Here is a 25,938-nt window from a genome sequence, read left to right as displayed (position 1 = left end):
AATGAGCGGGTTCTCACATTCATATGTATGAAAGTGAGGAAGAGAGAGTCCTTGTGCCAGCACTGCCCCCAGGCTTTCTCCATGGAGCTAGCAGTGATCGGCAAAAACTCTTTTAAATTACATGCACAATATTCACATCCATCTTAGCAAAAGTTCGGATGTTGTTTGTTTCCGTGGGCGAGACGCAGACTCGCGGCCGTGCGAAAGGCGGTTCCTCAGAGATCGAGTCATCTTACTTCCAGGTTAGGAAATGAGCTGTGAAAATAACAAATGTTTCATTGAAAATTATTCTTTAGTGTGCCAAGGGTAATCATATGTGGATGTAGTTTCCTCTGAAAGGCTTTTAAAAAAGCTGTTTATAGACCCTTTAACTATATATTCTGCGCCTTTTTACATCTGAGTAAGAACTAATTTAACGAGCTATCTAGTGGCTTTTTGGAGAAGTGAAAGTCAATTTCTTTTTCAAAAGTGGTTCAAACTGGAAGTGGAAACTGTAGATCACTAATAAGTAACCGCTCTGTGAAGTACTGCCCTCTAGTGGTCAAAGCATGAACAAAAGGTTAAAATCGCGAGGATTGAGTCCTATATAACTTATTTAGACCATTTTGCGCGATACATTTTGGCAAGAATATATATATTAGAAAAAATAAGATAAATGATTAAAAAAAAGAAATTAAACTTGTTTCAGCCTTGAAACCCTTGACTGCACAGTGTGCGCACAGTGTCGGCGTGCGCGGGGACACCAACCCGTGCGCTGCCACTCCTCTCAAGTATGTAAGGGCCACCTTCTCCGACGAGCAGCAGAGAGATGGGATGCTGCGCTGCAGAGAGAGCCTCAGCCGGCCGCAGCGGTGGAGGCAGACAGTGAGGAGACCCAAACAAACCCTCAGTCCGCCGCGACGCACGGCGCAGACGGAGCTCCCCGAAGAGGAGGAGGACGCGGACGGAGGCTCCGGCAGAGAGAAGCATCCAGCTTTCCGCTGTTTTTACGGGAGGATGCGCCGCTTGAGGCTGAGCAGGTGAAGCGGCTGACAGAGAGGAGGACTTGAGAGTGGATTGTATCGGGAAACGCATCGCAGACGCATCTGGATCGACGAAGAAAAAAAGAAGAAAACTGGACTTTTTGTTTTTTCATCTGCGTGAGTAGTTTGCTTTCCTTTTTGCCTCAGGTTGCAGTGCGTGCGTGGTGGTTGGTTAAACAGTTTTCTTGATTAAGCTGATCCTCTAAACCAGAAATGTGTCGACTTTTATTTTGACATCTAACATTTTATCCAATCATATCTCACATAGTTGTAGTCACTTTCCTGCTAGGAATGAATGGAGGCTGAAACGCGTGTCCACATCACGCACCGTGTCTATATTTATCACGCCTTGAGCGGGTTTGGATTCTTCTTTTTTAGTTGAAATAAAAGCAGCAAAACGCCCGAAACAGTGGAAACAAAACGGCTTTGAGTGGGACTTGAAAGGGAAAGGTCTAGCTGCGTTTGAAAGGAGCTTTTAGTTATCAGAACAAAACCAGTTTTTTGTAAGGAAAAGGAGAGAAGCTGCGCTCTTTTTTGTGTTTTGAGGAGCGCAGCTTTGGCTTTGCAGAGCTGCAGGCTTCCTACACCACTTACCACACAAGTGGACCCACAGGAATTATCTAATCATAGATATGCAAATCTACCAAACTCTAATTTTGCAGCTTTGCTGCAGCTGAATGTTTGGTGTAAGACGATTGTACTGTGGCTTGAGGGTTCCGGCTCCTTGATTTGGATCGTATTTATATTATTGCACATCTTTTTGAAAGTTTCTCTAAGTTATTATGAGGTACAATCAATAAAACACTTAAACATATATATATATATATATATATATATATATATATATATATATATATATATATATATATATATACATATATATATATATATATATATATATATATATATATAAATTTCTTTATTTCTTTTCATTTCCACAGCAAGAAAAACAAATGATTTTGTGTAAGTTATTTTACAAAATAAGATGAAAAGGATCAGAATGAAGAAAACGTGCTCGCTTAAAGCAATGGAATCAATCACAAAGCAATCAACCCCCCCCCCCCTCAAAAGAAATAAAATAAAAAAATAATTAGAGATCAAGACAAAATTCCAGAAACTAAAACACGATTACAAACAATAAATAAGTAAAAAAAAAAATGAAACAAGAATGAAATGTTTCAAAAAAAGTAATTTCCAAAAATCAAAATGAAATGTTTAAAAATAAAAATAATCAAATCAAATTTTTGCATAAAACCAAAAGCATGACACTAAACAACAATATCTTTGTTTTTTCCATATGCTTTTTTAATCTTTTGGCCACAGCTGCCACAAAACTTTGTTGATTGCTTAATCAACTCTTTAACACCCCTCTGTGATGTCAGAACAGTTTCTTATTTTGTTTTAGTTTTTTTTTAAATCTTTTTTATTTCTTGAAATTATTTTGTTTTCCAAAATGTTTTGATTTCTAACATATGTTTTTTTTAAACTGTTTTGCTTTTTTAATTGTTGTAATCTTTGTAATGTTTTTGCGTAGTGATGTGATTTGCTCTTTAGAGCCACTGTACAAATCTCCCAGTCGCTCCTGCCTTTCTTTATTTTTAAGGCAAGTCCATTTAGAGGCATTAAAAAACAATGGTGCACTATTTGTTGTTCCTACTAATAAAAACCTACTAATGTTAGTACAATATTGAAATAAAAATCATGCTGATTTATTCTTTTTTTTTTTTGGCCTGTGGTCTTATTCTCCACGTTTGACATGAGATTTTCTGCAGATCAACTGAGGAAACTCTGCTGGCAGCAACATTACAGATGCAGCATGTGTCAGAGAACATAGGAGGAGCGCTGTGGTACAGTCGGAGGCAGGAGGTTTCGAGGGAAAAAAATTCCAGGAGCGAGCAGAAAGAGTGATAGTAACTTCAGCACGCAGGGATAAAGGTGTTTCTCTGGTGTTGCTCCGGTAATTTTAGCACTCCAAGTTCTCCTCTGACACATGCTGACCTGCGGGTTGTGTTGGCTCCTATATGGAGTGTGCAGTTTGTGTGTGAGCGTGGGATATCCAGAGATGAAAGAAGCCTACTTCGCACTCTTTGAAGGTTTGGGAGTTTATCACATCTACCTCACTGTTATGTCAATGCACTTTGCTGTCCTGTATTGACTTTGATGTATTGTTTGCAGAATGGACACAGACGATTCTCAGTTTTTGCCAGTTTAACACGAATTCTGGTCAGTTCAGCAGACTTCTTTGAGCCCAACTGTTAGCTTTCTTTTTTCTGGATATCGAGGTTTTGTCGCCCAGCATATGGCTGAATAGATGGATGTTATATTGATGGATTTATGGATAGATGGATGGAAGAACAAATCAAAAATAAGATTGTTGATTAGACGGATGGATAGGTTTGAATTTATGTATTTTATTTTTTTTAGATGGATGGATTAAAGATTGAATGTATCAATCGATGGATGATCGATGGATAAATCAATCAACTGATGGTTAGATGGATGAATGGATTTATAGATAAATGGATGGATAAATCAATGGATGGATGGTAAGTTTCCTTGATGGATAAATAAATGAATGGATTGATGGGTAGATGAATCAATCAATGGATGGATAGATAGATGGTTGGATCAATTGATGGGTGGATTTGTGGATGGATGGATGCGTGGATAGACAAATTCAGGGATATGTGGATAGATGGACGGCTTGATGAATCAATGAATAGATAGATGGATCAATCAATGGATAAATGCAGTCCCAAGAGTATACAAGAGAGTCATCAAAAGCATTAAAAAAGAAGAATTAAAACAAAAACTTGCACAAAAAAAGTAAATAAAATGACATAAAACAAAATTTATAAAAAGTCCAGCATATGAGTTAGTTAAAAGGACACAGGCAGTTCTTGAAGTGTTTCCATATCAGACTGAGAGCATATGACACTAAACACAATAGGAGTTATGGACAAGATAAGAGTGTGTTCTGATGTATTTAACCTACTGGTAAACTTGAATATGACGGTGCGTTGTGAAGCTAGTAGAGTGTTAATTTTGGAAGAAACAAGCAACTCTCTAGCACTCACCCACCTTGTTTAAAAAAAAAAAAAAAACACTTAGCACATCATTGGATGCCACCTGCAGCTTCCGCATACTGGCACTTTCATAGTTTTCCCAAAGATGAGCTGTGCAAAGAGAAGTGAGAGAAAGGATTCATCAAGAAGCACCTTTTTTCAACTAGAAGATGTCAAAAAGTCCAAAACAAGCTTTTGTTACAAGAATAGTTTACATGAGATAATTTATGAACGACCATGTCTCTCATGTCCGCTGAAAACGCCCCGTTAGTTTTTTTTCCTCCGACACTAGGTTTAAATGATAGCAACTCATCTTAATCATGTCTCCTTGTCTCTTTGCACTTAGCTGCTAATCAGGGACATAGCACTGGGAACCCCTTCAGCAGATCCAGCATATGAAACCAAGTCTTCAGACCTGAGACTCGGTTATGAAGCTCCTTCTATATAAAGCCCGCTGACTAAATTAAAGCCCTTTTTCATATGAATTCTGCCGGAGTAATCTCTTCTGTTGTTAGCTGTTTGTTAGATTACTGGAACATTTTATACGTGGGGGTTAGTGGGTCCCCCGTTGCTCGTGTCCAGATGGTGCAAATTGCAGGTGCATGTCTTATACCTGGGCCATGAAAGAGAGCAGAATTTTTTTTGTTTTGTTTTGTGTACTGCCCTCCTACTTGTTTTAGGCTACATTTTTTGACTGTAAAATCTTTGGGGTTTAGGCTCACCAATTCTCAAAGTTGCTGTTTCTTTCCTTAACCAACCTTGAAGCTTTTGTAGGCTCAGAAGCTTCATATAGTTCAGTTTGACAGACGCTTCTGAAACTCACCTTTACTTTTTGGCCCAAATATAAAATATTGCTTTCAGTATATATATATACGAGCTCTTTACATTGCAAGCGGCTACAGATGAAGCCATTTTGGGAAATTGTGGTCTGTGATTTTAAGAGCTGTGGATCCAACAATTCCACATGACACCTTCAACTGCTGATGAGCTATGTGATGCTGTGGGAACTCTTGTGGCGCCCGCTGTGCAGCCAGTTCCTACCGAGAACCGCATCGCCATCCGGTTGTAGTTCACGTGACTAATTTAATTCTAAAAAGGTGTTTCCATTGCAGATTTGAGAAATATGTCAATATTGATACGCCTCAAATGCCACCTCCTCCAAGCACAAAAACTTGGTGAAAAAAAGTTTTTTTGAAAGTTTTGTCTTTCCATTTGTCGAATTTACTATTGCAAATTCAATTTGGGCAATTTCATAGTCAATGGAAACACAGCTAGAGATGGGGGTCTGACACATTTCCTGTCTTCTTTTTTTAATCAGAGGGGGCACCTGGGTGAGGGACACAGCTGTACCGATTTCATTTCCCACCAATTAGAGACTAGTTTTGCCCTCATTGGGTGTAAATCAGTGATTTACTTGCAGCTCTGGTTTTAAAATGTCTGCAAATCCACTTGGGGACAGGTGTGAGATGAAATGCTAATTAGCATAGCAGCTAATCTCAATCTAAATGAAATCAATCTTCAAGTTACAGCTGCCTCAACCTCTTAAATGGAAATTTTTATTGACCTGGGCCAACAGTCAGGCTTTTAAGAGCACGGCTAATTGAAAATGACAACTCTGATGATGGCAAGCCTTTGGGAAACTTGAAAAACATGTATCTACTGTGACAACACTGACTAGAGATGGAAATTGTCCCAACAGACACCCGAGGGAGCTCCTTTTTTCAACCGATAAAGAAATGCGGCTGCTGTTATGAGGTGGAAACAATGTAAAATGTCTGGCAGAGATGTTGGTTCTCTCCGTGTTTTTAGAATATTAATATAATAGTAAAATGTTATTTGTGTTTCTATAATGTGACTACACTAAAGCTAGGCCGACCACACTTGATTGTGCAAATAAAATGTTGTCCGAATTCAGCTCATGCAAGGGTGTTATTCTGCTCTCAAAACAAAGCAGCAGATAAGAATTTGCGCCCTGGGAATCTTTCCCTGTTAAGATTTGAGATGACATACATTTGTTAGATTAAAGATAGCTCTTTTAAGCTTCGTTGGTAATCGTGACAGAGGCATGCCCTTCCTCGGCTTCCTTCCTATCAGGCACTTTGTCTGGAAGGGAGGCCCCGTCGGTATGGCACAGCCTGGAAGACAAACGTCCCTCATGACCCATCTGACAGCTTAATTTATGTAATTGCCTCACAACATCTGCCTATGAAAGACTTTCAGCACCCATCTCCACTCGTCACTGTTATGGATGACTTAGATTTGATGTCCAATGAGTCAAACAGGCAATCTGATGTCACACTCTTGTCATCCTAAAGTATGTGTGAAGAAAATCATGCATTTTTAATTGGGCTACATTGAGCTACGTGTCAGGTATCATGACTTGTCTTTGGTGTTTCTTTTGTGATTTTCACCACATCAGGTGGCTGTAGATTGAGGCTGTGCAGCGTGCCAAGTGCGTGCATCTGTTAAGAGGTAATCTAATTAACTCGAGCAGCATGACACCAGAAGTGTTCGGCCTTTCTCTCTAGTTTTCTCACCTTTTAGCATCCAATCTGAACGTCTGAAATGAGTTGTTGCGGTTATCTGACGTGCCCTGCTGCCTCAGTTTGGCTAATTAAGCAACCCATTTAACTTATTGTCTTTGTGCTGTCCTCACTGGTAACTTTGCAAGTCAACTGCAGACAGCTTTGAGTGTCCTTGGAGCAATCTTTCAAAATTCTTTTTACAAGTATTTTGGCCAAAAATACCTGATGGAAAGTTTGCTTTTTAGTGGTTCAGATAGTAAAAGTAAGCAGTAAACTTAGAAGGGATCTGTATATATGTCACTTTTCCCCATATACACTGACCAAAAATATAACCGCAACACTTTTGTCATTGCTCCCATTTTTTATGGTATGAACTCAAAGCTGTGAAACATTTTTCTCATACACAAAATAACCAGTTCTCTGAAATATTGTTCACAAATCTGTCTGAATCTGTGATAGTGAGCACTTCTCCTTTGCAAGACGATCCATCCCACCTCGCAGGTGTGCCATATCAAGATGCTGATTAGACAGCATGATTATTGCACAGGTGTGCCTTAGACAGGCCACAAGAAAAGGCCACTCTGAAATCTTAAGTTTTGTTTTATTGAGGGGGTCAGGGGACTCAGACAACCAGTCAGTATCTGATGTGACCTCATTTGCCTTTATGAAGTGTGACACATCTCCTTCGCATAGAGTTGATCAGGTTGTCTATTGTGGCCTGTGGAATGTTGGTCCTCTCAGATGGCAGACAGCATGTGTGGCGTTGTGTGGGTGAGATGTCAATGTTGTGGATCGAGTAGCCCATGGTGGTGGTGGGGTTATGGTATGGGCAGTCGTATGTTATGGGTCAAATTATTTTTTGTATGTGTTATGACTAATAGGGTTGGGACTTGTAGTCACAGGAACTTTTTTATTAGCTATATTTGTTTGCTGAATCCAACTCCCCATCCCTAGATCTACGGCTTCTCTGTATCCCTACATTTATCCCTTCAAACATCTGTGCTCCCTGCCACAGGCGTGTAGTGGATCACCTTACTGACAAAGGGATAGCCAGTATTAGCTGATAAAACACATTAGGACACCACTACAGCTTCAGATACCCCTACAATTGGCGTTTGTCTTTTTAAATGTTGAAAATGAGGTTGGTTAAATGCATTATGAATATGCTTCTTTCTCTTTCGGCTTTTCCCATCAGGGGTCGCCACAGCGAATCATCCTTTTCCACCTCACTCTATCATGAACATCTTCTACCCTAACGTTAGCCAACTTCATGTCCTCTGTTAAGACATCCATATATCTCCTCTTTGGCCGTCCTCTTGCCCTCCGGCCAGGCAGCTCCATCTCCAACATCCTTCTACCAATATATCCACTATCCCTCCTCTGAACATGTCCAAACCATCTCAGTCTGGCTTCTCTGACTTTGTCGCTAACACAGGCAACGTGAGCCGTCCCTCTGATGTACTCGTTCCTTATCCTGTCTAACCTGGTCACTCCTAAGGAGAACCTCAACATCTTCATCTCTGCTACCTCCATCTCAGCCTCTTGTCTCTGTCTCACTGCTACCGTCTCTAACCCATAGAGCAGAGCTGGTCTCACCACTGTCTTGTACACCTTTCCTTTGAGTCTTGCTGGCACTCTTCTGTCACACAACACTCCTGACACTTTCCTCCAACCGCTCCAACCTGCCTGCACTCGCCTCTTCACCTCTTTTCCACAATCCCCATCACACTGAACTGTTGACCCCAAGTACTTAAACTCCTGCACCTTCTTCACCTCAGTCCCCTGTAACCTAACGCTTCTACCTTGATCCCTCTCGTTCAGACACATGTATTCTGTCTTACTACGACTGACCTTCATACCTCTTCTTTCCAGAGCAAACCTCCACCTCTCTAGCTGTTCCTCCACCTGCTCTCTACTCTCACTGCAAGTTACAATGTCATCCGCAAACATCATTGTCCAGGGAGATTCCTGTCTTACCTCGTCTGTCAGCCTGTCCATCAGCATAGCAAACAAAAAAGGACTCAAAGCTGATCCTTGGTGTAGTCCCACCTCCACCTTGAACTCCTCTGTCTGACCTACAGCACATCTCACCACCGTCATACTTCTCTCATACATGTCCTGAACTACTCTGACATACTTCTCTGCCACTCCAGACGACCTCATACAGTACCACAGCTCCTCCCTCGGCACCCTGTCATACGCCTTCTCTAAATCTACGAACACACAATGCAGCTCCTTCTGACCTTCTCTGTACTTTTCCATCAACATTCTCAAAGCAAAAATGGCATCAGTGGTGCTCTTACGGGGCATGAAACCATACTGCTGCTCACAAATCTCCACCTTCTTCCTAAGCCTGGCTTCCACTACTCTTTCCCACAGCTTCATTGTGTGGCTCATCAACTTTATTCCTCTATAGTTGCTGCAGTTCTGCGTGTCACCCTTGTTCTTAAAGATCGGGACCAGAACGCTTCTCCTCCATTCCTCAGGCATCTTCTCACTCTCTAAAATCCTATTGAACAACCTTGTTAGAAATTCCACTGCTGTCTCTCCTAAGCACTTCCATACCTCCACAGGTACGTCATCAGGACCAACGGCCTTTCCGCTCTTCATCCTTTTCAGAGCCTTCCTAACCTCATCCTTTCCAATCTCTGCTACTTCCTGCTCCACAACAACCACATCTTCCTCCCTTCTTTCCCTGTCATTTTCCTCGTTCATCAGCTCCTCAAAATACTCCTTCCATCTTTTCTGTACACTCTCTTGGGTTGTTAGCACCTTTCCATCTCTGTCCTTAATCACCCTTATCTGTTGCACGTCCTTCCCATCTCTGTCTCTCTGTCTGGCTAGCCTGTACAAGTCCTTCTCTCCTTCCTTTGTGTCTAACCTGTCATAAAGCTCATCGTAAGCTTTCTGTTTGGCCTTTGCCACCTCTCTCTTCACTCTACGCTGCGCTTCCTTGTACTCCTGTCTACCTTCCTCAGTCCTTTCTACATCCCACTTCCTTTTTGCCAACCTCTTCCTCTGGACGCATTCCTGTACTTCCTCATTCCACCACCAAGTCTCTTTACCGTCTTTCCTCTTTCCAGATGACACACCTAGCACCTTCCTACCTGTTTCCCTGATAATCTCTGCTGTAGTTTCCCAGTCATCTGGAAGTTCATCCTGACCACCCAAGACCTGCCTCAACTTCTGCCTAAATTCCTCACAAGTTTCTTCATTCTGTAGCTTCCACCACTTGGTCTTCTTTTCTGTTTTCCCTATCTTCTTCTTCCTGACCTCCAGAGTCATCTTACACACCACCATGCGGTGCTGTCTGGCTACACTCTCTCCTACCACCACTTTGCAGTCATTAACCTCTCTCAAATGACCTCGTCTACATAGGATGTAGTCCACCTGAGTACTCCTACCTCCACTTCTGTATGTCACTCTATGTTCCTCTCTCTTCTGGAAGTAAGTGTTGACTACAGCCATTTCCATCCTCTTCGCAAAGTCCACCACCATCTGTCCCTCCAGATTCCTTTCCTTCACACCAAACCTGCCCATCACCTCCTCATCACCTCTGTTGCCCTCACCAACATGCCCATTAAAGTCTGCTCCAATAACAACTCTCTCTCCTCTGGGAAAACTCTCTATGACCTCATCCAACTCACTCCAGAATCTCTCCTTCACTTCTAACTCACAGCCAACCTGTGGCGCATACCCACTGACTACATTCACCATCACCCCTTCAATTTCTAACTTTAGGCTCATCATCCTGTCTGAGACTCTTTTCACCTCTAGAACACTGTTTACAAACTCCCCCTTCAGAATCACACCTACCCCGTTTCTCTTCCTATCAACACCATGATAGAACAGTTTGTATCCTCCTCCAATACTACGTGCCTTGCTGCCCTTCCACCTTGTCTCCTGCACACACAGTACATCTACCTTCCTTCTCTCCATCATGTCTGCCAGCTCTCTGCCTTTCCCTGTCATTGTGCCAACGTTAAGAGTCCCTATTCTCAAACCTATGTTCCTGCCTTTTCCCTTCTCTCTCTGGCAACGGACCCTTCTGCCTCCCCTCTTTCTTCGACCAACAGTAGTCAAATTTCCACCGACACCCTGTAGGTTAACAGCATCGGTGGCGGTCGTTGTTAACCCGGGCCTCGACCGATCCGGTATGTCTAAAGTGTTGTGGATGATTCGCATGGTTATTTTGGCAATTTTTACGCCGGATGCCCTTCCTGACGCAACCCTCTCTATTTATCCGGGCTTGGGACCGGCACAGAAGTTACTGGCTTGCAACCCCTGTGGCTAGATTACATTATGAATATGCTAATATGCTAACGTAATGATATGCAGCAGTGTCGAACTGTGTTTTCTTTCTTGAGCGTTACTATCAAGGTTAGAAGTTGGTATTGTCACAGTAACGTTTGTTTTAGTCGTGATGGTTTCTTTATGTGTTGCAAACAAGGTTAGGAGTTACAGGCATTGTGAATACTCTGGCAATGTCGGACTGTGTATTTTTTAAAGGTGTTACTAACAAGGTTGGGAGTTAGTTTTTTTTTTTTTTTTTTTAAGCAATATCATGTTTTTATGTGTTTATGTGTTCAATATTAGGAGTTACAGGGATTGTGAACAGGCTAACGTGTAGAATGTCAAACAAATTCTAGAGTTACTGTGAAGGCATTTATTTTAATAAAGTCTAATTGACTGACTGTTGAACTTATCTACGATTCTTTTGTCTCAGTGAATGCACCTTATATTTATAATTATAATTTATTACAATGTAGGAAATAGACCATTCATTAACAGAGCACTTTATAATCAGGAGTCCCCTTAAGTTTGAAAAATACATATAGGCTATTGAAACTTCAGCATTTCTGTTTAATTGCATTGGTGCAGAAATGTGCGGTTGCATTTCCTGCACAGATAGTTTGTAAGTATTTTAGAGATGGTAAAGATGATGGTGGGGATTAGCCTCAGGATGGAGGCTTTTTTAGCAGGCAGCTCCTAATTTCTTATGACAGTTAAAGGCCTTATCTTCCACAGCCAAGATGAAGCATAAAACTCTTTGATTTTTCTTTTTTTTTTTTTTTAAATCTTTCCAAAGTCTAACAAAATCTTATGTTCTGCAAACATTAGCCAGATGAAGACGTGAAAATCGGGCGAAGCAGTTTCGGGGGAGTCTTATGCAGAGTTTAGGGCAACATCTGCATCAGGCTGATAGCTCAAACTGCAAGATTAGATTCAATTAGTGACACACACTTGACCTTCTGATTTAAGAGAGTCAGAGCATATGATTCATCTTAGAGCAGGATGAAACCTTTTTGCATTCATGTAGTTTTGGGGTGCAGAGGGCCACTCAGGTGAAAATGGGCAATTTACATTTCTCTGAAAGAGAACTCGGTGACTTCAAATTAGATTTATTACGTAGAGTTGTTTCCAGTTGAGCTTAATTACATACTTCTCACATGGTAACTATTTAAGCAACTCTTCTAATCAAAATCACACATATTCAATCAATTTATGAATTTGATTTGATTTGAAATTGTTTATTTCAAGCTATCAAAGCAGGAATGATGCACAGAACAATACAATCAGCTGTTATACATTCATACAAAGACGTATCAAACTCAGGATAATTAGACATTAAATCAAAAATTGCTTAAAGGGGAGTGGAAGGAAGCAAATTTATATAATCCCACCCCTGTTCTAACGTAACCATTTTATTACATGATTTATCATTATCTGGTTCATAACATTTTATCAGGTATCTTACCAACCTTCCCAACACAGTTTCATTTCATTAAGAATAGGAAAGTATCAATAATCACATGACAACGATGAATTACTTATTAATTATGTAAAATAAACATAACACTATTTTGAAAATCAACATAGCACATGCAGATCAGTTATTTAAAATAAAATACGCAGATTATATTCATTCGAAAAATCAACACAGACCCTGAAGAAAAAAAAATTGTTTGATTATTAAAAAGAACCACTAGAGCTTTTCCAGTAGCAAAGTTTTGACATAGGCTTGAGTGTAGCAGAGGAGTCTACATGCTCTGCACCAAGATTTCAAATCTGAGACAGCTCACTGACTCTGGATGAAGCTGTTGAACATAAAAAATAAATCAAAAACAACCTTCTTGGCACTTTGTGAATTAAAAAAAATAATTAAAAAAAAAGATTAAGGTGGGAGGCATTATTTTCCTGTCCAAAAGAAATTTAAAACCAATGCAGAAGAGCAGAAATCAATGTTTTAGGTCAAAAGAAACGTTTGTTTTTATCAAAAAAATAGATGTTTGTGATGTTTTCTACAGAAAATTGAATTTGCTCAAATAAAAATTGGCAATAATCCCCACAAATCATTCATTGTAGTCTCGCAGAGAAAATTGGAATTTCTTTAAGAATTATTTATTTTTCATACCTAGTTATGTGAAAGCTGCTACCTTTTAACTTCATTACTTTTTTTTGTATAATCATTCATTTGTTTGATGTGTTCATTGAAATTTACGTCTTTTTGCTTTATTAAAAAGGTGATTAGACAAAGGAAATATTTTATTAAAGGAGCCTTAATTATTTTTCCATTTTTCTTATCATATTCTTTTACAGAGCTTTCATTGAGCTGGATATTCTAATACTGTTTAAATTAAAACATGATTTCATTATCAAAGTTTTCATTTTACAAAAGGAAAAATGAAATGAAAACCCCACAAAGAAGTCGTCTCCGGCTGCTCACCTTTGCTGCTCTCCCTCGCCGTCCTGCAGGGCTGAACGCTGACACATATGTCACTGCACTACAAGAAAATTGGTCTTCGCTACGAATCCTTTTAATGTCATTGTTGCAATGACAGGCAGAGAGGGGTTCTCTTTGTGGGGAAACTGTCTGTTTGCGTGACGTTGCTTAAAGGCAACCATGATTCCCACTATTCCACAGCTTTCTGTTCCATTTTCATTGCAAGTTTTCTTTAAGTTTGCATTTGGCTGCCAGTGGCTAACTTTATCACAGATGAGAAGCGGTGGTGACTTGACTGGTGGAGCGTGACAAGGAGTGCCTAAAAGTTGGACATCATTTTCCGAATGTCAAATATTATACAGGAACAAAATAAGAGTAAATTTTTCTAAACCCCTATGGTTGACATACTTTCAACTACCATAAAATTTCAACCGTTTACATACACGTAATTTCAGCGGATTCTGAAGTTCTTTCGAATGATATGCAACACTTTACAGTGATGAAGTGTTTATGCAATCAAAGCAAATCAGCGGATTCTTTGCATACCACGCAAAGCTAACAGGAAAAGTCGCTTATCTCCACGTCAGTATCAGCTGATTCAAGTTGATCTTGTAAACGGTAACAATATGTCGAACACAGAGCGCTATATAGGTATCGCCATCAACATCTCTGGTCTTAAAAGGTTAAGTTATGTTGTCTTTTAATATGTATACTTTATTTTGATTTGTCTTAATTCAAGAACATCGCTATTCAAGTTAAACTCCTGCCTATAAGACTAAATAGAATTGGGGATAAATAAAGATGCTGTAATTCAAAAAAAAACAAAAAAATAAGCCAAAAATGCATTCTTCTGGGCTTGAAGTGTGGGTCTTATGTCTAAAGCTGCATTCATACTGGCTGCATCGACTTACGTTCAAGCGGCCATTTCCAAATAAAAGTTCGATGCAAACGCGTAAAGACCAGAATTTTGGGCTTCTGCATCCGGAATGCTCTTGATCGCATGTCCCCACGCAAGGTTTTCAGTCCGGTCGCAGGCTCTACGTACAAATCGGGCGTTCAATGATCGCGTGCTGAAAGTTCAACCAGTTGAACTTCTTCGCTCATAATCGTGGCACTGTGACCAATCAAGGACTCGGATTTAATAGTGACATTTATGTAGCGTCACTTTCAAAACATGGAAGTACCAAACATGATGAAGAAAGACAAGTCAATAATTGCGTTTTGTGCCTGGCCGGATTAATGTGACACCAAGATGAAAATGTATAAGAACAGAGCTAATGAAAACAAAAAAACCTGGAGAGAGATTTGCAGGATTTGCACCACTTTGAATTTTCACATCAAGTTTCATCCCTCTGTAGGTAGCGGACATGCACTAGTAAGCAGTAGAACAACAAAAGAAGAAGAAGCCCCTCCCAGCAGGTCCGGTGTGAAACACCACCGGTTGAATATGCGTTCATGAAACCGCGTGTAACGTGTTCCTGAATGCACCACAGGCACCCGGTGTGAAAGAATACTGATAGCATTTGACCATTTCTACTTTTGACACAATCTTTTTTAAACAAGGTAAATTGTTGGAGCGAAGCATTACATTAGTTTCCTCTAATACTGATTTCACATGGCTTTACGCTACTTGTTATAGCAGATATTGTAGGTTTTTAACCGTTTAACACCAAAGATGTCGCCGGGGACCAACAACAGTCAATGAAGAGTTAAGGTAGTCGACAACATGTAAACACTGGAGCAAAGCGCTGATGTTAAACTTTAAGAATTTGTTTGTTCCAAAAAATCAAGGGGCCACACAGCTCCCAAATATAGTTTTACAAATTTGGAAAGATTGTTGCTAGTATGATTTGGAACCAGCATGCTGCGTTTTTGTGAAATTGCAAACGTTTTCCAGCAGCCACAGAAAAGATTGTTGTAGCAAAGCTTTAAGAGTTTGTTGACTTCTCAATGCAATCCAGCCAAGCATGATGCTATTCTGACACGTAAATATATATGCAAATGGAATGCACATTCATTTTGACCAGTTTTATATTATATGCCTGTTGGGGGGGGGGGGGGGGGGGGTGCATGTGACCAACTGACAACCCTTTTAGCTTCATGTGTTCAGCATTAAAGAACTCAGAATCCATCCAATATATTGGCGTTTGCACTGAAGCTCTCAAACGGTGGCTTTTCTTTTCTTTTTTCTGTCTTTCCTGCGTGTACTTCATAAAAAATTGTCAGATTTCTCATATTTAAGTGTGCATTTGTTGATGTTGGTGTTTTGCTTTCAGCAGCACCTGAACTAAAAAAAGGGTTTTCTTTGCAATCAGGGTTGAATCTGCACAAAAGCCGCTAATTAAGGAACTGAGTGCATGAATAAAAAAACACACTATTAGATATGTACATAACTAAAACCTGTGTCGTTGTTTATCACACGTTGGGTTCCTGCTTGATGAATGAGTGTGTTTCACCACAGAGGTTGGCCCGCTCAGCTCAGTGTTGCCTGTTGTTCTGGCTGTGGCGTTCACGTGCTCTGCTGTATCAGTATGTACTCTCATGCGCTGAGCCATAACACTTCAACATAACAGTTTCTGTGCTGCAGCCCTCTGGACCAGTGCCTCTGCACAATACTTCAACATGCTGTACATTCTTTCATTTCTTTTTTTATTCCGGCTGCCTAGCAACCAGTGTTCCCTCATCATTTAATTGCTTCTGAACTCCATTTTACTATTAAAGACCCACTCGGATAAAAATTGTATTTTTGGTGTTTTTAACATGTTCTGGTGACATTTTTCTGATGATAAAGGACATGTTTTAGGAAAATTAAGCTTAAAGCTGCACTTTTGAGTATTTCTTTATTCAATATACAACAGGAGCAGAAAAAAAAGTGTAAAGAGTGTATTTGTGATGTAGGTAGTAATATGTTGGGCGGGGGCACAAACTCCCTGCTTTGCCCCATTCTGATGCATCCACTAGTAGACGACCAGACCAATGTTCAGACTATACGTTACTCTGTGTAGTTGCAGATGGCAAAACAATGCAAAAAAAGAAGAAGAAAAAAACAGTTTTGTTGCACTTTTAAGAAAAATTTTATTTAGCAAAATATAGGACAAAAACGGACATTTCATATTGAAAGTGAAATCATAAAAACGGAATAAATAAAAAACATAAATAGAGTTACCAAAACTGTATTTAGCTGCATAAAGGGAATAGAAATACATGTATATTATATTAGCACAACATATGAACATTTATTTAGATAACCAAAACATAGGGGAGCCGGTTTAGCTCGTGCTGGTTTGCGGCGCCTTCCGTCCGTTTAACCAGGGCTCGACTCCGGGCTGCTCCCTGCTACCTTCTCTACCTCTATGCCGGTCCCAAGAGGATTGGAGTAGGATAACATAAAAGAAATTTATTAGATTCATTTGACAGCATTTATGGAATATAATTCATATCCAAAAAAATAAAAAATAAAGTATGAGCAAAAAAAACAATTATCAGCAACGCTGAGTTAGTAATACATAAACAATAACTGTCTCTGGAGTTTTATTCCTTTTATTCTTGATCTAAAACTGCATGATAAGATAACATGTTGTAGATGAAATGTGTTTTCCTTGTTAATAATGATTTTCTGTATCCTATCATCATTTGTTTTTTCCTAAGAGAAGAAAAACAAGTTTAGAAATCTATCAAAACTCTGGTGTCGCTTATTAGTCACACCAATTTGATAAGAAAATTAATTATCTGCAGGGAGGAGGTTCAGCAGAAAAAAAAAGATAAAAGCATAAAAAGTATGCCTGATAAAAAATATAGAATTTTTTTATCCAATGATTATTTTCTAAATATTTTGTACCTTAACCATTCTGATCCTTCCTTGTGCTATCCTATGACCCCACCCTTACATTGAGGTGTTCTTCCTACCATGACAAAGGTGGATAAAGGTGGAGAGGATTTCATGTGATCCATGCACCAGTGAAGATCACAAATCATTGAAGAAAAAAGGTTCAACGTTCTGTTTAGTGGGTCTAGATGACCCAACTCCCAATGTTAAAGTGCCTAGGATAGCACAAGGGTTAATGGAACAGAAATCCTTTCTGCATCATGTTTGTTTTGCATCCCCAGTATTTCAACACATATTTATTTATTCAGATGGCTTGCATTTTCATTTTTAAGTCAAACTTCTGCTTTCTTGGAAATGTCTCTTTGAGTTATCAGCTCCTAATTACATTATACTGAGCTGTCATTTCGCAGAGTTCCAGTAGATCAATTTATTCAATATTAATGTGACATAAATGGAAGATGTGATTTCAAGTGTTGGCAGCGCAAATCAGTTTGGAGATGTACACATTTTAATTCAGAGAAATGACTTCCAAACAGCACGAGGTTGGAATCTCTATTTTTATTTTTATTTTTTTGGAAGTACAGCAAACTTTTTAAAAGTTGTTGGTTTGAAATCAAAGCGTTTTAAAAAGTACCTGTAAAATGGTTGGGATTTGCTGCACAAGGCTGTGTGGCATTATCTGCTCTGCATACATGCAGGCAGAATCTAAATAATTTAACTCGTTGTGCTTCAAAGGGAGTTCATTTGTGAAATGGTCCCAAAGGGTTCAAAGAATTCCTCTTTTTTTCATGTCTCCTATCTACTGTTAAACTTTCATTCTGTATTAAACGCTTGCAGAACCCATTCTCGGAAGTCTTCAGCTTTTACCCATAATCATTTAGATCTAGGGTCTGCAGAACTGATGTCCGTGTAAAGAAAGTTTTTTATTTAGTGTCTTCATGTACAGATATATTATCATCATAGCAAACCACCACGATTACTTTGATGGACGGTTCAGTGATGTGAATCTGTGGTGATGACTTCCATTTTTTCTAATTTGCAACTCTACATTTTTGATAATAGTCCATTTCTTCAACCCTAATGTTGATATTTATAAATTTGAAGATTTGTCTTTTTTTCCAACAGACTACTTTTGTAAAAAGCAGAATAAGTTCTATCCTAAACCTAGATTTTTTCTGTGGTTTCAGAAGACAGCTCCTGTATTAGAGCCGTGTTTGTCATCAATCAGCCAGGTTCAAGGTTGGCTCGGGTCCTCCAGTTCCCTCTTTTATTAGCAGACTGATTTGCATATTAAAGTTGTTCAAATACACGTGTTAGAAGTGCAAATTACATCTGATCCCACATATTTCACGAGTGAGCAATCTGGGAAAAGGTATATGGAGGGAAAGTAAACTCCATTAAGAGCCTTGTTCTTCGCCATAGTGGTGTAAAAAAATGCAGATTTGGTAAAGACTCATTTTTACTCAAAGGTTAAAGAAAACATGAAGTGTGCCAATATGTTTTTAGCATCATTAACATGACAGATTAGTCATTAACTGAAATGTATTCATCTCACTTTTAGTTGTATCTATGACTGTTGGAATTTCTTTGTTGTAAAAAAATTTTGCCCTAAGAAGAATATGTTCAGAGTCCCTTATGGGACATTGAGTTTGATTGGACGAATCGTTAACACTGCACTTTTAAATAGCGGATTCTTACGTACATCACAAAAACAAGAAATACCATAATGTATGAGAATAAAGTCATAAAGTTGTTTAAAAACTACATTAGTTCAAATGTAAATTGTACAACAATAAAGTCGTAGGAAAGAATTGTACTAATTTTACTAGTCATAATGTATGTGGGCTAAGTCGGCATTTAAAAAAAATTGTTTTAAAATTTTGAGAAAAAAGTCAACATATTACGGGAATAGTCTTAAAATGACTTTTTTTCACATTTTCAAACATAAAGTTGTAAATGTATGACTTTATTTTCATGAAATTACAACTTTATTTTTGAAAATGCATTTTTCCTTGTAGAATTTAGGCTTTTTAACTCATACATTTACTAATTTCTTTCTCGATTTTTTTCTAATAAATGTATTAATTTATCTTATTAAATGTGTTTCTTTTTCTCATAATTTTACTGCTTTTTGCTTATATTTGTATTTATTATTTTATGATAGCCATAATACTCTATTGAACTATATTAAAGAAAAAAACCTCCATGTGGATAAGCTCCTGCACTGCTTCACTGCTTTTGTGTGCTGTCAATACAAAAAGAAAAAAACAAAATCTCATCTTTGCTATGTGCTTCATTTGCTTTATTGTTTTAGTCAGACGCACTATGAACTAACTCCATTTACTCTCTTTGCATTTTTCTTCTTTGGACTGTTACTGAATGGCATCATCTTTTGCAAACAAAACAAATCCTTTGGTTCTCAGGTGGATCCCTCTTTTTTTTCTGCAGCAGATTGCAGATGAGCGTTCACAAATGCCAAATCCAGCAGACTGTCTGTCAGATTAGACACATTTACAAACTCTGGGCCTGCTGTAAATGGAGTAGACTCTGTTCTGTTCTAGTGGGTGAGAATTCCTACAAAAGTTCACACCTTTGGTGGAATTGGTTTAGGTCAAGTGTCCACTCAGAGCAGCCGAGACATTTCCACAGTCAAAACAGCAAATAGAAAGTTGTACTTGTTTCTTGTAAAAATTTTGTTTTTTTGAAGATCTGTGTTGTGGAAAACTGTCAGTTTTGTTGCTGAACTGTACAGACATAAACTCAGAGGAGGGATTATGTCTGACATCACCCATAGGATCCTTAACTACTAAAATAAAGCCTGAAGTCGCACCCCTCAGTTCGGTTCCCAAATTCATTTATGGACAACTTTGGGTCAGCATTTCTGCTTTCTCCTTTGTAGAAATTAGAAGATTGTATCCCTGCTGGTTGTGACCATCACCATCAGGTAAAGTGAGGATTAATTAGACTCATGAATCATTGCCACAGATGTTCCTCAGGATGGTGCGTAATCGTGTTACCGCTGCCGCACATGTGACACCGAACCAAAGACTACCTGTTTGGAAGCCTCCCTTTGAACCTTTGAGGTTTTCATTTGTGTCAACTTATAAAACGCATTAGTCACTGCCGCAGCACTAACGCATGAAAGCAAGGCTTTCCACAAACACCTTTTACTACCAACTTTTATTCAGCTCACCACTCTGTGGTTACCATAGCAACTTCTGCCCCATGGTTTAAATACAGGGATCAGGTCAGATTTTTTTTCTCCGTGCTGGATGTGACCTTTACCTCACTTATCAGATCTAACAGTTGTTTTCCTGTTTCCAGCCCTCTGTTAGAGGTGCGTCTGTGCTCTTAACTTCGTCTCTCTGTTAAAATGAATCTGAAAATTACTGCATGACATGTACAAACAGAGATGCTCTGCAGCCGTTTCACTCAAACCCAGAGGTTGTTTTTTTTTTTTTTTCTCCTTTTGGCAGTTTACTTCTGTGAAGCTTTCTATCAGTTAAGTTTTACTCTCTATTATCAAAAATATCAAGAAATCCCTGAACATTTTAATACAACTGCAGATAAAAAATGGGCAAATCTGTACGGGGCAAGCAGGTGCCCACATGAAGAATCAAGGCTTTAGACCATTCAGTGAGCCTGTAGTGGAAATGTTAATGCACTTTTCTTTTTCCTATGGGCATGCTGTTAGTGACAGGTGATAGGGACCAATCAACATGTAAGGGTAAGATTGAAGTAGGTGAGATGCACATCTGCCTAAGGGGTCCGTTAGTGCACTTCACACAATAAATGTTGTTTGTTTTGTGTGCACAGCCTGGTGGTTAGAAATTAAGAAAATTAGACAATCAGAGCGTGGCTCGTGTGTGCATCCTACCAATGGCCAGAGGCCCTTATCTACACAGTGTTAAAGTGACACTGAACACAGTGTTGAATTTTCAGAGTTGGCATAACTCTATTGGGTGTTATTAATTGGTATGTGTTAGGGCTGCACGATGTGAAGAAAACTAGCTACATGCGATATTAGTGATCAATATTGCAATGACGGTATAACTTGCGATATATGAAAAAATGGCAAAACAACCAAAACATAGTTTCCATTTCACTGCAACAGTTTAATTTAAATAAGAGTTAACCCTAGTCTACATAGGAGGCCAACATATGACATAAAAGAGCTCCATCTGATTGGTCAACACATAAAGGCGTCCATCTGATTAGTCAAGTGCATAAAGAGATTTATTTGATTCTTTTTATACTTCAAGCTGCCATAAGTTTATTTTAGCACTTTTAATTTAACCATTTATTGCAATTTCTGCCGTCTTTTTGCCATATGCGTATTGCACATAACGATAAATTTGCAGTTTATTGTGCAGGCCTATTATCTGTATATCTTAACACTAAAAAATGTTGAATAACCTTACAGAGTCATTTTATCACTGGCCTGGAGCCCAAAACTTGCTGTTGTTGTTGTATTAACTCTGAAGGAGTCTGATCAGTTTGACCACGAAGATATGACACTGGGAAATTTGCTGTGATACCTTTAGAATTCAGATTAATGGAACAGAAATCCTTTCTGCATCATGTTTGTTTTGCATCCCCAGTATTTCAACACATTCAACATATTTTATTTATTCAGATGGCTTGCATTTTCATTCTTAAGTCAAACTTCTGCTTTCTTGGAAATGTCTCTTTGAGTTATCACCTCCTAATTACATTATACTGAGCTGTCATTTCGCAGAGTTCCAGTCGATCAATTTATTCAATATTAATGTGACATAAATGGAAGATGTGATTTCAAGTGTTGGCAGCGCAAATCAGTTTGGAGATGTACACATTTTAATTTAAAAAAATGGCTTCAAAACAGCACGAGGTTGGAATTTTCTTCTTTTTTTTTTTCTTTTTTTTTACGAAGTACAGCAAACTTTTTAAAAAGCACCTGTAAAATGAGTGGGATTTACTGCACAAGGTTATGTGGCATCACCTGGTCTGCTTACATGCAGGCAGAATATAAATAATTTAACTCGTTGTGCTTCAAAGGGAGTTCATTTGTGAAATGGTCCCAAAGGGTTCAAAGAATTCCTCTTTTTTTCATGTCTCCTATCTACTGTTAAACTTTCATTCTGTATTAAACGCTTGCAGAACCCATTCTCGGAAGTCTTCAGCTTTTACCCATAATCATTTAGATCTAGGGTCTACAGAACTGATGTCCGTGTAAAGAAAGTTTTTTATTTAGTGTCTTCATGTACAGATATATTGTCATCATAGCAAACCACCAAGATTACTTTGATGGACGGTTCAGTGATGTGAATCTGTGGTGATGACTTCCATTTTTTCTAATTTGCAACTCAACAGTTTTTGATGAAAGTTAATTTCTTCAATCTAATGTTACTATTTATATATGTTTGTAAAAAGCAGAATAAGTTCTATCCTAGATAGGGTTGTGCCGATGGACGATATCATCGTCCATCGTGATGGGTGACTGACAATTCAATACAAAACAAAACAAAAAAAAAAATTCAATACAAAACGATAACAGCGCAGAGCGGCTATATACATTGACATTTCAGCTCGGTAAAATACGAGATGATCTTCTAAACGTGCTTTTAATAATGTTACGGTTATTATGAAACGCCTGTTCGCTCATCATTTGAATTTTAATCCGTGTGGTCAGTGCTTTTTCTGAACGAAGCCAGGATTAGCAGTATGCTAACACGGGCTAACAACATTAGCTTTGGGTGGCGCTGCATCCTGTGAGTAACATCAGCCTTTATTTAGTCGGGACACGACTGGAAACACAAATCCACGTGATTGTTTGAATGTTTTCTAAGGACTGAGCGACATTTCTGCTTTGATGCTCAAACCGCTGTGTGTCTGCTGACAGATGATAGCTCGTACCCCTAGAGCTGCGGGACGGATCGCAGTCTTAAATCTCCCACACATACCGTTCATGTACCCCCCCCCCCCCTTCCCATCAAACACAAAGCTGTAATCCGCACTCCGCCGGTCCACTCCGCCAGTTAAGTGCGGGAGCGGACTACTTCTTTTCTATCTTGCTTGTTACTTTTTCTGTTAAAGTCACTTCCCTCAGTTTATACTGGATCATCGCGGATTAACCATTAGTTGGGAAATAAAATGAAAAAAGCAAAATAACGAATAGCAGTTATATAAGAACGAAAAATGCAAAAATACCCCCCCCCCCCCCCCCCCCGACGATGTCATCGTCCATCCCGATGGTTGACAGCAAACATCGTCAACGGCCAATTTAGGGGACCCAACCCTAATCCTAGATTCTTTCAATGCTTTCAAAAGCCAGCTCCTTTATTAGAGCCGAGATCAGTTCACGTAATAAAAGCCAGTTGTTTGCTCTTTGCGCACAGCCTGGAGGTTAGAAATTAAGAAAATTAGACAATCAGAGTGTGGTTTTGTGTGCATGTAATGGCGTCCCACAGACACCTACGTACTACCGGCATACCTGGTGCGTGCAGCATTTGAGCTCAGTCAGTAAGGAACCAGCACTCATAACTTAGCACAGCCTGGAATGTTTTCTTACTGTGATGAACTTGTTTTATGATTAGCCATAACAAAATCCTTCAAACTGCCAACTTTCCAGCAAAACAGACACTTACTTTTGTTGATCATCGGTTTATCAAGTGCATTTTATTGGTAGTTCTTGGCAGCTACTCCCCTCATTAAGTCCAATAGAGACTGCAGCACATAAATGCCGCGATTACCTCAGACCTCATCAACCTGAGAGTTGTAAATATATGTTTATGATTATCTTGTCTGTTTACATTCTGTCTGTGGCAATAAAACATTTAAGAATCCTCCGTTTGCTTTTGCCAACTAAGTATTGGGGTTATTTGCTTGTTTGACCCGAACAAATCTTTTCAATATTAGCTCTTTTTTCTGAATAATTATTTGCACATCTTGATGTTTACACTAAAAACCAGATTATTTTTATTATATTATTGTTTATCTTTTGACGGCAAATCAAAGCAAGACGTTGAAGTTGATGGATTTCCTAGCAGGCATTGTTCTTTTTAAATAAATCTCGAATCATTTAGGTTTTGGGAAAATGTCTGTTGATGTCATGTCATAAAAAAGTTAGATTTATGATCCATAATTTATAACTCAGTCACTTTGAGAAGTGTGGGTTAACTGTGCTGACCGATGCTGTAAGAGTCGGACAATTAGAGTAGTGACAATCCCCTGGTGGACCGGATCACACACTCATTAAATCTGAGTTTTCAGAAGAGCTCATTTGAAGCATAATTCAGTGACACACAGATACAGAGAACTGGCAAAAAAAAGCCAATGTTCCAACTGCAGATTTGAGGGCCAGCTGGAGTTCAGAACACTGAGTGAGCACAAGTATGCCAGACGAACTTTCTGGCTCTTAGTACAGTTAAGTTTGAGTACATTGATCCTCACAAAGAGAGATAGAGGCAGTGAAAACAATGAAAGAGTTCGAGGAATAAAGATCATTTCCATATACAAAGCCCTTTGTTGAGCTCTCCGGCTGTAGCCTCTGTTAGTTTAAATGAGGGTAAAGGACTAAATAAAAATCTTCTACCAAGGTTTCACATCACCACCCCTTTGGCAGGTGAGTACAACGAGCATGGAATCAGTCACTATCCTGACTGATAAAATTTGGTCCATTCCGCATTCCTTCACTACTCGCATCTAAAGTACTGCACAATGCATATAATTGCATATAACATATAACTATCTAGTGCCCTGAATTTCAATGCAATTCGGACACCATGCCCACTGTTGTCTTAAAAAAAAGCAGAATATGACGTCACCCATTTGTCCAAATTAAAACCTACTAAATAAGAAAGGGTTAATGGCTGACGAAGTATGCATCATTACTTTTTAACGCACGCTATGGAAGCCTGAACCGTCCGACGCCCAGCGCTAAAAGGTAATAGTGCACACTTCGAAAGCCATTAACCTGCTTATACCATGGTCACTTGCAAAAGAAATAAATATTAGCCAGTTTTTAGTTCTCAATCTTATTCTTATCTCAAACTTATTTTTTTCCGATTCGGATCGCTTTTTTCACAAAAAGCTGATAATTTGTTATGTGGTGCAGCGCCTTGTCATGGTAACGTGGCAAGGTGCCGCACCACCTCCGCAGTCAAGATTCAACGCTATAAAGCGATATATATATATATATGCTGATCATCCCGATGGGTTGAATAAAGCATCAGTTCGGAGAGAAAGTTCACCTCTTACTGGTTGTTTTTGTCCAGATGATGAAGCTAAAGGTTGTTTTAAAGAAGCCGGCGCAGTGATACAGAAGATTTGAGATAGATGACCGGAACTTCTTTTTGGGGCGTGCGTATCACTTTTTAATCCACACCCAGCCCACCCAGCCAATCAGAATAGAGTATTCACCTGGACCATGATATAAGAACTATTTATGAATCTACTGATGATTAAAACTCACATTCTCTTACATTCATTTCAAATGACAAATTGTTCAAATGACATCATTTATATTAAAAAAAAGAAAAGTAGTGCGCATGTGTCCAAATTGTATTAAAATTGTAATCACTGCCACACATTAGCTGCATTAGCGTGTTCAAAATAACACCCAACCGTGTTTGCAACTCGTACAAAAAAAACAGACTGGCAATTTACCAGAGTGCCGTGCGCTTCTTAAAATCTCTTTGACATCAGTAAAAACAAGAAGAATTAATCCATAATCCATCCTGTTTTGTTTAAAAAAAAAAAGGCTTTTAAGATTGTTTTCTACAGCGAAAAATATGAT

The 25,938-nt window shown here is 39.0% G+C and overlaps 1 protein-coding gene across 2 annotated transcripts in view; it reads left to right on the top strand.

Annotated features, from left to right (window-relative positions):
* The first annotated feature begins 701 nt into the window (after positions 1–701).
* Positions 702–25,938, top strand: part of cntn5 (contactin 5) — a 178,861-nt gene continuing 153,624 nt past the window's right edge. Inside the window, exon 1 of one of the 2 annotated variants that reach the window (XM_023961649.2) lies at positions 702–1,139. The gene's annotated coding sequence lies outside the window, so the exon portion shown is untranslated. The remainder of the gene's footprint in view (positions 1,140–25,938) is intronic. The other variant, XM_023961650.2, reaches the window with a different exon arrangement.

Source organism: Oryzias latipes, chromosome 13 (assembly GCF_053564925.1).
Source record: "Oryzias latipes strain Hd-rR chromosome 13, Olatipes_Hd-rR_3.1".
NCBI lineage: Eukaryota > Metazoa > Chordata > Actinopteri > Beloniformes > Adrianichthyidae > Oryzias > Oryzias latipes.
This window is presented reverse-complemented; position numbering and strand designations above follow the sequence as displayed.